At 38.8% G+C, this 15201-nt stretch overlaps 1 protein-coding gene and 1 long non-coding RNA gene across 2 annotated transcripts in view; both read right to left on the bottom strand.

Annotated features, from left to right (window-relative positions):
* LOC308089222 (H-2 class II histocompatibility antigen, E-S beta chain-like) overlaps positions 1-15201 on the bottom strand; it is a 42137-nt gene that overhangs the window by 13958 nt on the left and 12978 nt on the right. The gene's annotated exons all lie outside the window — the stretch shown is intronic.
* Positions 3154-5681, bottom strand: LOC308088692. The gene is made up of 3 exons (XR_013933460.1): positions 5552-5681; positions 3828-3900; positions 3154-3311 (listed from the first exon to the last, which is right to left on the bottom strand). It is a non-coding gene; the product is annotated as an uncharacterized lncRNA (long non-coding RNA).

The following is a 15201-nucleotide window of genomic DNA, read 5'->3' as shown; positions in this document are numbered from 1 at the left end:
TATCTTGACAATAAGGACACTTTGAATCTAATCTATTCCATTTCACATTGAAATGAACACCAACAAGGGTTACATAAAGCTTAGTTTAGGACTAATCAAGGACTTGTTGATCTAGGATTTATTTTAATTGGAGTTGTGTTGCACCGTCATTTTATTGTCTACTAAGGCTTTTGTGATTAACCCAGACAGTTTTTAAGTTGCTTCATTCAGTATTTATATATTTGATATTAATTCTAACAGACACACCCCCTTCCTATAGGCTACAAGCCCTTTGTAACTTCAAATTCCATTTTAACCATATTTAGACTCATTGAAAACATATGTCATTGGTTCTGGTGACTGATATTGTCCATCTAATAACTGAGGGGGCCGTGTTTTTTCAATTACTTTTTTCATTCATTTTTGGAGAAAAAATAAAAATAAAACAGACAACTGTCTTCACTATGGTTCACTAAAACAAAGAAACAGTCAGTCCGTCAACATCGGCATTCTTTTATTCAACTTTTGTCTTTCAAAACACAACTAATGCATTTATAAACAGTCTTCATCTAATCCTTATTAAAGTGAAAATACAAAGGAACAAACATATTTACATTGAACCAGAACAGCAGTCTGTCTGTGTGTGGGGGGGGCAAGCTGGACATCAGTTAAACCATTTAACTTCATAGTGTATGCTGTTACCCTGAACATTAACCACTTAAACCCTCTATTCTTAGTTAAAAACTAGTTACAATTGAACTTCTTTTCCAGCCTCCCACCAGAATAGGGGTGCTGGGGTTCAAGGGGTCAAACCACTTAAACCCCAGCATCCATATTGTGGGAAAAGCTTTCGCTGAAAAATAGCAGATCGACAAGCTCACAGAGCTTGTCGATCTGCTATTTTTCAGCTAAAGCTTTCCCCACAGTAACAGAAAACGGAAAATACACTAGTACAGAGCCCTGAGGAACTCCGCTCAACCATACGGGGTTCAAGTGGTTAACAATCTCATACAAAAACACACAGGCTGATATATATCATGACTAAGTGTGTTCTGTACCTATAGTACAAAATTAAATATCAGGAATAAAATAGTAAATATTGGCATGATGATGCGAAAAGAAAGGGGGGAAAAAACAACAAAACACAGATTTATAAATAAAACAAACAGAGGGGGACAAATCTATATAATCTATAAATTTATGACAAAACAAACTTAACAAAGAGAACATCGTTCGGCACAGGCTTGTGTGTGTGTGTGTGTGTGTGTGCGTGTGCGTGTGCGTGTGCGTGTGCGTGTGCGTGCGCGTGCGTGTGCGTGCGTGCGTGCGTGCGTGCGTGCGTGCGTGCGTGCGTGCGTGTGTGTGTGTGTGTGTGTGTGGAATCATCTGCAGCCTTCACCATTCACTTCTAGATATCGACCACAAGGTGGCAGTGCCAGCGTACGTTTCTGTAGTGGAGTAGACATTGAGGAAAATGGGATACAGCTAGAGATGGTTAAACCAGTGGTTCTCAAAGTGGGGAACAGGGTCCCCCAGGGGTCCTTGAAGAGGGTTCCACGGGGTCCCCAGAAAAACAAAAATTTGGAATAATTTGACATCTCTTATACAAAATATTTGCCAATGGGGGTCCGCCCCCAAATACGTTATCAACGTGGGGGTCCTTGACATGAAAAGGTTTGAGAACCAGTGGGTTAAGTCCCTCAGCAGATGGCTGAAGCCTGAGTGCCTGAACCTCTCGCTGTGCCATCACGACATGGAGCTATTTTAACACTGATTATCACTAACATACAGTGGTGGACAAAGTACTCAATCGCAGTACTTGAGTCAAAGTATAGATACTCCTGGTCAAATATTCCTAAAGTTTTTTTTTACTTGAGTTAAGTATTCAAAAGTAAAAATTACAAAGTACATATTGTTTTTAATATCAATGCGTTGCTATATTGAAATTTAGAAGGAAAGAAAATCTGAAAATTGTGAAAATAGCCGATCTACATGCTCACAAAGTGCCACATTACTACACAGTGTGAGCTTGTAGATCAATTCTGTTCACTATTTTTTTAATAGGGCATGAATGGTTCATTCATAATGTACTTTTGTAAGTTTGGGTCCCAGGGGTCCCTTCCTAGCAATGTAGTGGAGTCAAAAGTACAATATTTGTCGTAGTGTAGGCTAATGTAGTGGGGAGGAAAAAACTAAGTAGTGAAGTACAGATAGTACTCAATACTCAAAACGAAGATGTACTCAAGTACAGTACTCAATCAAGTACGTGTACTTAGCCATTGTCCACCACTGATTATCACCAACACACTATCATCACGCCTCCGTTTTAAGCACAAGGCCAAGAGTCCCATTGATAAAGAACAAGGGGTCTGTTTCCTGATGAGGCTTTACACATACATACACCAAAAAAACATGACATCATGTTCAAATGCAGCCAGTGCATTTTACACAGCACAAAATATAACTTCTGCAGAGAAATACAAAGGGTGGCTGACCACCACACACGGACCAAAGACATTTTCGCCATACATAAACGAGGAGAAATGCATAATAAGAGAAACTACAAAAAAGGCTAGCTTTTATAATGGAACAACAGTGTTGCAGGTTAAGGTTTTGACATTGAGAGGAGTTTCTCGGTTCTGAGAATGCTGGCATTTTGAGACAAAGAGAATCTTTTTTGTTTGTTTGTTTGTTTGTTTTTGTTCTACCCGTTCGGAATGAGTTAGCTGACCCGCAGCTAACTTTTAGCTTCAGTGGATAATACATGTTGAAGATGGCCGAGGAACCACTGACCCCCCAGCCATACGCTAAACGTCTACTGTAATGCTTAATTTGTATGCCGTCATGTGACGGTATCCTGCGGCAAAAACGGCAGATCTACAAGCTCATAACGCGTCGCGTCTGCTTTTTTCCGGCATTTGCACACCAATGTGAGATGACATATAAATCAGACCCACAGCTTTGGAGAAGAAAAATACCTCCCTTGGCTATTACGGTGATGGTCATATAGCACTGTTTTCAAGACTTAATACAAATTCATACAAAGAGATGAAAAAACAGCTGTCCCAAAATATACAGCACAAAAGAGTTAAGTAAAAACTCAGTACGCCTCTATAGAAATCTTGACGCCGGAGGAATGAAAAAAACTGAAAAGAAAAAAACAGTCCTCTTCAGCCGGAGTGGAGATTGTCGCTTCCCTTTCAAAACGGGGATACTTCATTTTGGACAAAGACAACAATGACTGGGCACTGGGCGCTTTGCTTGTCTAGAGGATTCAGCGTCACTGTGCTTTCTTCACGTCACTACGTTACACCCTGCTTAGCAGAGTGGACCTGTGGACAGAAGAGGCGGCTATTAGAAACAGAAAGAAGTACTCTGATTTTTACTTAAAGGGCGAAAACAAAACACTTCTGGGTTCATTTTACTCAGGCTTCTGTGTGCACCCCAGACAGTTTTCAAGTTGCTTGATTCAATATTTAGATATTTGACATTCATTTTATTAGAATCATTTATCCTATAAAAAACCCATTCAACTTCAATCTCCCACGTTAACCATGTTATGTATGACTCATTGAAAACAAACGTCTCTGCTAAATGATATTAACCCATTAAAACCGTGTCATTTTAGATTTTAGCGTTGGCTATTCAAAAATAGCAGATAAACAACCTCTCATCTGCTATTTTTGAAAAATCTTGAAAGTGTGAGAACTTAGAAGGCATTTCTAGAATTATTATTATTATTTTAGGTTTACATAAACTAATAGAAGTCAAATCAAACTTTCATTATGTGTGGTCAGCAGGCATATATTATGTAAGAAGAGACGGTGGTGATGAATGGGTCTACACACCTCAGAGACTTCCACCTGTCCTTCTCCATGTTGTTTTCAGGTCCTTCACTCTCATACGATGCCAGGCTCAGCGCTGTGGGGAAGAACACAAGACACAACGCTTAGTTTTTAACCAGGCCGACTGTCGAGAGTTAAAGGAGCACTTCACCTATTCTCTAACCTTTATCTTCACAAAATTGGTTCTCACCAGTGGTGGAAAAAGTACTCACATTTTTTACTTAAGTAAAAGTATCAATACCGCAATATAGAAATACTCTGTTACAAGTAAAAGTCTGGTATTTCAAATGTACTTGAGTAAAAGTACAAAAGTGGTTTAACCCCTTGATCAAAATATACTTTAAGTACCAAAAGTAAAAGTACTCATTATGCAGAATGTCCCATTTCACAAGTTTCCAGATGGATCAAATCCTTTGAAAAGAGCAGATCTACAAGCTCAAAATGCGTCGCATCACAACACATTGTGAGCTTGTAGATCGGGCCTTTTTCAAATAGCCAAAGTTTAAATAGGGCTGAAGTGGTTAATGTATGTTTTGTAATAATAATCAAAATCCACAAAGTAACCAGTAACCTGTAAGTAAGTTTTCAAATAATTGTATTGGAGTAAAAGTACAATAACTGCCTCTGAGATGTAGTGGAGTAGAAGTAAAAGCACTGAAAATTGGAAAATACTCCAGTAAAGTAAAGATTCCTAATTTGTTTTACTTAAGTACAGTACTTGAGTAAGTGTACTTAGTTACTTTACACCACTGAGCATAGCAGTAACACAATGGAATGGCTGAGTGATGACATCACCATAATGCAGCAGTGGACAGAGTAAAGTGCAGACCCAGACAGACAGGGTGTGTGCTGTTATTTCTTTAATCTGTGTGTAGCCAGGCCAGGCTAATCTGAATGTGATCCTATCTCTCTATCTATGTCTGAGGAACAGCAGGGTGGTGGAGGCATCTCTCCTGGTGCTTATAGCATCAAGAAGATTACACACACACCGGCCCCAGTCTAGCCCCTCCATACGTTGAGTGACAAGGCCCGGCGGCCAATGGCGGCGCTTTGACAAGGATAAAAATGGAGGGTCGGTGTGAGATTACATGCTCCTATATGTGCTACTGGTGCCCAAGTATAGGGAGAGGAAAGGGACGGAGTGTGTGATTTTACTTTTAACTTAAACCCTAGTATCCCTATTCTGGGAATAAAAAAAAAAAATGCCAATCTACAAGCTCACAACGCGTCGCGTTGGGACACGTTATTGGGCTTACAGATCGGCTATTTTCGGTTGTAGAGGGAAAAAAGAGCGTACCAAGTACAAAGCCGATACCGATGAACTTAGTATTAGTGTACTAAGTATCGAGAGTTTAAGTGTTTGAGCTCAGTTTATACTCAGTTTATAACAGATCTTCAAGCTACAGTAACAACGCGTCGCATAGCAACACGTTGTGTAGATCAGCTATTTTCACTACTTCTTTTTTCTCAAATCCCTCTAATTTATGGAATTGCGGAAATTTGTTATCATTTATATTTTACATTTGCTTTTAATTAATGAAAAAAAATGATTTTAATTTTGGGGGGGAATTTGGGAAATTTTTTGAAATAATAATAATTCAAAACTAAATGTAGGAAACGAAAAATAAAGGGATATATACTCGCGCTAACCCATAAAAACGGGTCCACATGCCACAAAGGGGCCCCGAGCCACAGAATGGGAAACACTGCGTTGGGCGCTTACGTACCGTCCTCGCTGAACACGGGAGCGGTCAGCAGGTACTGCAGGATCCGGCGGTCCTTCTCAAAGGGACATTCCACTTTCTTCCAGGTCATGAACTCACTCACTTGCTTGGCCAGCTCCCAGAATTTCTGAAACACGATCAGAGAGAAGATAACATTCAGTCAGTGCCAGGAAACATCCAGCTCTCAATGGAGATACAAGCTCACAATGAGCTTGGGGGCTTGTGAGCTTGTAGGTGGTCGGCTATTTCCAGCGAAGATATTTAGCGTAGGAGAGTGAAAACTGAAAAGTCACTAGTACAGAGCCCTGGGGGACTCTACTGAACAAAGTATGGGGTTTAAGTGGTTAAGAAATGTGTATAGAAAGACCCCCCCCCACCCCCCAAACGGAAATCACAAAATAAAGGGAATGTCCCGATGAACAGAAATATTTGGAAAATGACAAATTACCCCACAGAGTATTGGTTTTGCCCGAGGCCAAGGAAAGGATTGATATATATATATTACAAATGATATCTATTCAAGTGCAATTACGTCATATCTTCTGTTTATCCTTCCCTCACATTTATGTTTCACAAATGTATACTTCAAGCCTTAATTTGTTCTGGACCGATATTGTTAACGATGTGCGAGCAACCATGTTGTTTTCCTAAACAGCTGCCAATATTAAGTGCCATGCTGTATTTCTTCTTCATGACTTTTAAAAGTCCACACATTTCACCCAGTGTTTTTTATTTTGTATTTTCAACCGCGTAAAGATTTACCTTTTGATCATTAACTTCACCAAAACGCTACACCAGAAATGCAGTGTGCACTTTGAACACATCTCTGTGTAGGGGTTGAGACCCCATCCCACTCTTAACATAAAATGTTTAAGCCTAACTTATTCATAGTCATACAATCGTGCAAGGTTATTATAGTTAGCTAAATATACCCATATAACCCAAACTAGAATTGTGTTTACAAAACCTAAAAGTTTTAGTCTTTGTCAATGTATTTCATACATAAGCCCAGTATTTTTGGGTGGATATGAAATCTATCTTCCATTTTATTAGCTGTGCTTTATATAATAATTCAAGCCAAACCATTTTTTAAAACTATAATGGCCTTGCAACCGTGTCCCATGCCAAACATATCGGATTCAACAAGCTCACAACGCATCGTGATGTTTGCTTGTTTGCAGCTCTGCTATTTCCGGCGCGGGAAACCTTCGTGCGACGAAGCATAAATTAGGCATTAGCCTTACAACGACTCTGAAGAGAAAGCTTATTTTGTATCAATATGTTAATTATTTTCTAAGATGTGTGACTACTGTATGCCTTCATTCTGCCAAAAAGACACGTTAGATTTGTTCCTATCTTTGTATGTATACACAAGTTCAGCACCAGTTCATCACTCTTGTGGCTGAAAAAAATAAAAAAAACATTTGTCTTTTGTATTATATGCTATTATGTTAGCCTTCATTACATACTATGTACGGCTCGTCTACTGTTCTTACCCATTGTCTGTCAAGGATAATGCTAATGTTGCTTTTACATTAGCGTGTGGTTCAAGAGAGCTGCAGCATGACATCTAGCATCCCACAGCACTGAATGTCCTGCACTTTGACTTCATCCCTCTCTCTCTCTCTCTCTCTCTCTCTCTCTCTCTCTCACACACACAATCTCACACACAATCATAGTTTGAGTCCGTCTCAAAAGGGTCAAAACCGAATCAAAACCAGTTGCCGTCCCTTGGCGGTTTTGATTGTTTTTAAAGGTTTAATGACATTCACTTTTACACCACATTCAAAGTCTTTGTCCTGGTCCTTCAAAAGTGTACAAAAAGTTTTAAGTGAAAATTCCATTCCAGTGATCCATGGCATGTGTTTTTCTCTCACATTTCTAAAGCCTTTTCAACTGCAATGAAAAAAGAAATCTTTGCCTGCGGGTGTTCGCTGGTGAGGGATTTTACCTGTCAATCATCGCCTCTGCTCCGCCCCCCCCCCAAAGGAAAGGATAGGGGAGGGGAGGGGCGAGAAGGAGAGTGGGCGGGTTTAATCGACTGTGACCTCACTGTCGAAGGGCCAAGCTCAGATTACTTTTCAGCCTAATTATTCAGAAAACCCCAGACCACAGAAAATCCACTGAATGTTCTAAGTTCAGTTTTTTTGGGTGTAATCGAGGTCATAAAACCCCAAATAAAACATTGAAAATAAAAAAAGGGAAAATGAATGTCATGATACCTTTAAGGTTTATATTTTGCCCTGAGACATAGAAGATATTTTGACCTATCCTTGCTCGTCTGGAATGTGCATGGAGTTTACCTGTTTGGATTCCTTTCATCCATAATAATAGGTTGTTTGATCCCGTTTACATTGAACCTACCTGCATGCTGTTCTGGGGCGTTACAATCATTTCAAATACCAGAACACATTTCCTCATACCAGGTTATAATTATCTTGTGCCACTGCCAAATTCAAATATTTGTGTGCGTGTGTGTGCGCGTGCGTGTGCGTGTGCGCTCGCGCGCGCGCGCGTGTGTGTGTGTGTGTGTGTGTGTGTGTGTGGGCGGGCAGGGGTGATGGCCTCCATAAGATGGATCTGAGTGCGGAAAACACACGCGTTGCATAATGAAATATATTTAAAACCGTCAGAGGCGAGGCTTGATACGTTTGACATTTCAAATCTGTTTTAATATGCAAATAATGCGGCCTGTGTTGTTAGAAGGATGCATTCCAGATAATGTGTGACTGCTGTGACATGATGGCAGATTGTATCATCCTACAAAGACAATGATACGATCTCCCACCATGCTGAAGGCGTTATGCAAGCTGTGTGTGTGCGTTGTATATAAAACCTTTTAGTCTGTGCTTGCGGTTCACTCTGTTAACCATGTGTCTCTCTTCATCACCTCTCCTGTTGCTGTTGCTCTGTGGAGCTCAGGCAAGTATTCCTGCAACTATCAATTATTTGTGATGACTTTTTCAATTAATTGAATAATCATGTTATTTATATACATATTATATGGCCCTACACAGGCAAGAAATATCTTTAATGGAACCACCATGACCTTTGACCCAAAGGATACGAACGCAGATGGATCTGTGTTGGTAAGTACAGTCTTTTACAGCACCCTCTTTTCTTTTTTTTTTCTTTTTCAGACCAAGATAACTCTGTTCCATATATACCCATGTATACCCAGTGATAAAAATGGACTGTTAAAAGAAAATGACATAAAAGGGAACTGGTTTTCAAAACTCAATCAGAGAACAAGTACGCCTGCTCTGTGTGTCCATTAAAGTTCGGCTTCCTCCTATTAATTGTCATTATTTTGCTTGCAGTCATCAAAAGTATGTGTAAAATATACTTCTGATTTCCATTACATAGGTCATCAGGAAACCACACCAGGCAAGAACAATCGATCGGGTACAATGGTAGATCAATTCCCCAAATTGTGTCTATTCCTTTGACCCCAAAATGAAATTATGTTTGGACAGTCCAAAAATATATGTGAATGATCACCAATCATTCCACAGTCCTTCCAACAATTCATTGCTGCAGGACTATTAACACATTTAGAAACCACATGATAATTACAAAGGCTTTTTAAAGATGTGGCAACCACTCACTTCCAGGTTGAGTACTCTGTGGTCAATGTGAAGAGGGGTGTTGGCGGACCCTGTACCGGTATTATGTTTTCTTTATTTTTTGTGTTTTAATTTTGTTTGGTTTTGTTTTTGTTTGTGTTGCGGTATTTGTTGACGGTGTTCTGAATGTTAAATGTAACAAAAATGAGGTTCTGTCTGAGCAGAAGTGATTCTGATACATTATGTACTGTGACTTGAACCTAATAAATTGCATATAAAAACACACATTTAGAAACCAACATCACTATTTCACTCTTCTGTATATTATTATATTTTGTGATAAACTCTCCCTCTCATACAAATTAGGGTCACAGCACAATTTACGGTACACTAATTTGACATAATAAGCCGTTATTACAAATAATGTGTTTCTTATTAGCAATAATGTTTTTTATTAGAAAGAAACAAACGTTGTTATACCCTTATTTTCCACTATTATCCCTTAATTATGTTCTAATTAGAAAAGGAATGAAACCTAACAAAAGGCGTTATTAGAAATGGTGTTCTCTGCTATTAGACAGAAACAAACACAGTTATACTCTAATTATGGAACATAATTCCTAGAGGCTAACAAAGCCTAATAAGACCTAACAAAGCCTAATAATAAATACATGTTCTTTATAATGCCTAATGTTATGTTATTTCCACTTACTTGACCGTCACATTACAACCCCGCAACTACTAACTACACGATGTGATGTTAGGCTACTATTAGTCTACTGTAAGGGTTTCGTTAGAACAAATGTGTTCTTTATTAGGCCTTTATTTAATGTTATTTCCACTTACTTCAAGTTACTTTACATATAATTACAACAGAACTGTACCGTAAATTGTACATCAGCCATTCCGGGCTAACTTCATGACACATTATACAGAACACATTATGCAGTGGTTCCCCATGTTGTCTGGATCAGGGTCCAGGACCTAGGGGTGGCAGTGGCTCAGGGGGTAGAGTGGCCGCTAGAGCGGCCGGATGGGAACCTCAAGGTTCTGAGTTCGGTCCCAGGGCTCCCCCAGAGTTAGTGTCAAAGTGTCCTTGAGCAACACACTGAACCCCTAATTGCTCCAGATGAGCAGGTTGGTGCCTTGCATGGTTTCCTCCTCCATCGGTGTATGAATGTGTGTGTGAATGGGTGAATGTAATGCATAATGTAAAGCGCTTTGGATAAAAGCTCTATATAAATGCACTTGAACGTATGGAAAGCGTTCACAGGCCTCCCATCTGTTACTGTATCTTAAGTGTTCTGTTATTTGGGGGCCCACTTGTAATCTCCTCACGGCCCACCAGGGTTAGAGATCACTGGTTCCCAAACAGTGGGTCAGGAGTCAGGACCCATATGTGGATCACGGACCAATTTTTATGGGTCGCAAGTAATTATCCCCCTTTTTTTCATTTCCTATATAAAATAGAATATTATTTCAAAGTATTACAAAAAATTAAGAGCCACAACTTTTCATCAATTAAAAACAATTCCCACATTTAAAAAAAGAAAAATCTAATAATTTCCATAAAATAAAAGTTTAAGTAGTGGAAATAGTATAGTAGTGAACGCTTCGTGCCGCGTTGGTGAGCTTGTAGATCTGCTATTTTCACTAGTTTGGGTCCCGGGCAAACTTGAGCTAAAAGTTTGGTAACCGCTGTGTTAGATCATTCACGGTCATTTCAAACTCTTTTTATACACTTTATATCAGTTGAAGTTCTTTGTGCTCCAGAGGTCAACAGCTCTTCAGTTTAAACATTTACCTATGGACACTATGGAGCTTCTGCTTCAAAGAGAAATGACCCTCAAACTCTTCCGTGTGTGTGTGTGTGTGTGTGTGTGTGTGTGTGTGTGTGTGTGTGTGTGTGTGTGTGTGTGTGTGTGTGTGTGTGTGTGTGTGTGTGTGTGGTTGTGTGATGGAAGGTGAGGAGGTCAAACCATCAATAGTTAAAGCAATGTTTGAGGAAGTCATCAGTGGGTGAAGAAGAACTTTATGGATTTTCCAAAGTCATACTGTAGCTGTTTTCAACTTGGTGTCCCTATTTATGACATGTTACTATAGGCTAAAATGTCCCAAAAAATGTCAAAAAACGTTTCACAAATTATCAGAAAAGAAAAACTACTTCACAATTTAAATATAAATACCAAAAATAGCAGATATACAGTACATGCTCACAATAGTGTCACATCACAACAGCCAAACTGAGGGACTTTATGTAAAAAGCTAGCCATGGTTCACATGACGCTTGTCTGTCACGAGCATCATGGCAGAATTTCTTTTGGCACTTTCTCCATTTACAACCCGTACATGTATAGAGTGTTTGTTCAGTAACCGTGTTAAATAGCTCTATATTGTGATAGTAATCATTGTTATAGAGTATTTATTCAGTAACGGTGTTAAATAGCTCTATATTGTGATAGTAATCATTGTTATAGAGTATTTATTCAGTAACAGTGTTAAATAGCTCTATACTGTGATAGTAATCATCGTTATAGAGTATTTGTTCAGTAACAGTGTTAAATAGCTCCATATTGTGATAGTAATCATTACTATAGAGTGTTTGTTTAGTAACAGTGTTAAATAGCTCTATATTGTGAATGGGCACTCTCTCTTGATTGGCTGAAATTGGCAACCCACCTGCAGTGAAATGTAAGAGAACATGAGGCACAATTATGTTTTCTCATTCCTTTATTGATATTGTGACATTCCATTCAAACCAAGCAAATTAAAGCCAAAATCTAACATCTGAACTTCAAACCATTCATGATCAGGGGCGCAGATCCCAGGGGGGAAGGAACGGATAGAAACACAACAGTGGAGCTGAAAAACGGAAAGATAAATAATCACCTCAGACCACCCTAGAGGGTTTAGGTCCACCCATCACCTCAGACCACCCTAGAGGACCATGTCCACCCATCACAGGGAAATAGTGATGTCATGATGATCGTAACACATTAATTATCACACATTATAAATGATTACATAATAATAAATGAATTATGGTCAATTATAAAATAATAAAACCTTTTTCACAAACATGGTTGACTGACTTCCATTCAGATGGATATTAATATTATATGTTATGAAGAACTCTGATTGTGTGTGTGATCATTTATTTAATGTTTCAATATAGTGTAGAACTGAAATATTATGTTTGTGTTTTCTGACGACAGAAACTATACAAAGTAATTTGATGAACCGCCCACACTAAGTGGGACTCCCTCTTCCTTTGGTGTGGCGCCCAGGTGACGCCTAAACCCTGACCTTTAACTTCACATAAAATGTCTATAAACCTAACTTTAACCCTAACCTTAACCTCACCTCAAAACCACGTCGACCTGGGCGAAACACAGGGAAAAGACAGTAATTATCATTAGCTTTAGCTAGCCAATTAGCATTTTTAATTGTTTAAAGAACTCAATAGTGAAAAAGGTTGATGATGTCATCATTGTGCTGCTGTTATGAGTATTTAAAAGCTGAATGGACACACATGTATTTCCTCCTCTCTCCACCAGGGATCATCGCTGACTCTCTGCTTCTCTGAAAACACAGGTGTTCTGTGAAAAGAAAAGAAACCAATAAGTATCAGAATGTATTAACTGTGTGAACATGTTAACACTTTAGAATAACCTTCCCTTATAATAGTAAATTAATCATTCCCAAATTATTAGTTATTCATAACTTGTTAAATGTGTGTTAATGGTTAATGATTTAATGATTTAAAGGTTTAATGACATTCACTTTTACACCACATTCAAAGTCTTTGTCCTGGTCCTTCAAAAGTGTACAAAAAGTTTTAAGTGAAAATTCCATTCCAGTGATCAATGGCAGGTGTTTTTCTCACATTTCTAAAGTCTTTTCAACTGCAATGAAAAAATAAATCTTTGCCTGCGGGTGTCGCTGGTGAGGGATTTTGCCTGTCAATCATCGCCTCTGCTCCGCCCCCCCCCCCCCCCCCCCCCCCCCCAAAGGAAAGGATAGGGGAGGGGAGGGGCGAGGAGGAGAGTGGGCGGGATTAATCAACAGTGACCTCACTGTCGAAGGGCCAAGCTCAGATTACTTTTCAGCCTAATTATTCAGAAAACCCCAGACCACAGAAAATCCACTGAATGTTCTAAGTTCAGGTTTTTTGGGTGTAATTGAGGTCATAAAACCCCAAATAAAACATTGAAAATAAAAAAAGTGAAAATGAATGTCATGATACCTTTAAAACTATGCTATAAATGGTTGATAGATCATGATCATAGATCATAGAACATAGATCATGTTATTAGTAAGGTTAAGGTTAAGTTTAGGTTTATAGACATAGTTTATGTGAGGTTAAAGGTCAGGGTTTAGGCACCACACCAAAGGAAGAGGGAGTCGCAAAGTGTGGGTGGTTCATCAAACTGATGAAAACACACACAAGCTCAGTAAAAAGTTCAGTAAAAATAAAGAGGAAGTGAACCTGGGTGTGTGGGAGGAGTCTAAAGATCGTCATTGGTTGTCGGCACCAGAATACGACCTGATAGAAGAAGAAGAGAGACAGTTAATACACACAAACAAATGAATTCTATGTACTGTATTATGTGTATTTCTCCATAAAATGCATAAATGTACACACAATAACACAATAACATTCAGTCATCAGAACTAATGTGAACATTTGACTCTTATTTAGGACTACATGTAACACTGATGTATTAAAGCTAAATGTGACAACATAGAACACACTTTGACCTCTAACTAGGTTGTCTAAACTGGTCTAAACCGGTTAAGGTTCAAAACCAATATAAACCAGTTTAGGTTGTGGCTTTACATGTTTGTTTGTTTGTTTGCATTTCTGTGAGGGTTCCACATGTCATGTGATCCTCTGTTGATCTGACCTCATTTCTTCCACTGGTAGTATAATAATTAATGAAACATGTTAATTAAACATGCTAATCACCTAATTTCTTCCACTGGTAGTAGATTAATTAATAAAACATGTTAATTAAACATGCTAATCACCTCATATCTTCCACTGGTAGTGTATTTATTATTTAAACATGCTAATTAAACATGCTAATCACCTCGTTTCTTCCACTGGTAGTGTATTTATTAATTAAACATGTTAATTAAACATGCTAATCACCTCGTTTCTTCCACTGGAAGTAGATGAATCCAGACAGGAACAAGACCATACCCAGAACCAGACCTGATGCTCCCATGGCCACCTTGTTCTTCACTGACTCTGGCATGGAGTCATCTGACAATACAATTATCATATCATATCATATCATATCATATCATATCATATCATATCATATCATATCATATCATATCATATCATATCATATTATTACAGTAGATTAAAACACCTTGTTCTTCACTGACTCTGACATGGAGTCATATGACAATAAGCTACAACAACCAAACACAATAAACAACTAGAAAAAGTGCTCCACGGAGCACAGGTCTCCGCCAGGTCAGGTATGTTATTGTGGCCTCCTGGTGGCGCTATAATAGGCCAATGTGAAAAGGGTGCCATTTCTTCTTAGGCCTTGCACGGCAATCGGACACTGCATTCATGATTTGAGGCATTTTGTTCCAAAAATGTGTTTTGCTAAATTAGACCTGCTGGTGGCGCTATAACAGGTCAATGTTAAAGGTTAAGGTTGGCATTTGCTCCTCAACATGGTGTGAATGTGTGTGCAAAGTTTGACCGCAATCGGACGCTGCGTTCATGATTTGCGGCATTTTGTTCAAAACAAGCCAGTACTGCAAACTTTAGATGTCAATCTTAGCCAACCAGGATGTAATATGAAAAATCAAACACATCTGTCTTGATCACATGACTATAGAGATCTTTACCGATTAGCGTGAAATTTGGATAAAATCGGAAGGAGTAATATAAAAAAAAGGTTTTACATATGTCGGCCTCCTGGTGGCGCTATAAAAGGCAGATGTGAAAAATTCCGGGCAAAGGTTTTTCCTTGACCTCTAGGGAGTGCGCTTAAAAAGTTTTACACAGATCGGTGCAGTTATATGTAAAAACAGGAATCGACCCGTTCTAGACGGACACAA

This window comes from Gymnoscopelus braueri (genome assembly GCF_963280865.1).
Source record: "Gymnoscopelus braueri genome assembly, chromosome: 7".
Classification (NCBI taxonomy): Eukaryota; Metazoa; Chordata; class Actinopteri; order Myctophiformes; family Myctophidae; genus Gymnoscopelus; species Gymnoscopelus braueri.
Note: the sequence above shows the minus strand (reverse complement) of the source record. Positions and strands in the feature narration are given on the sequence as shown.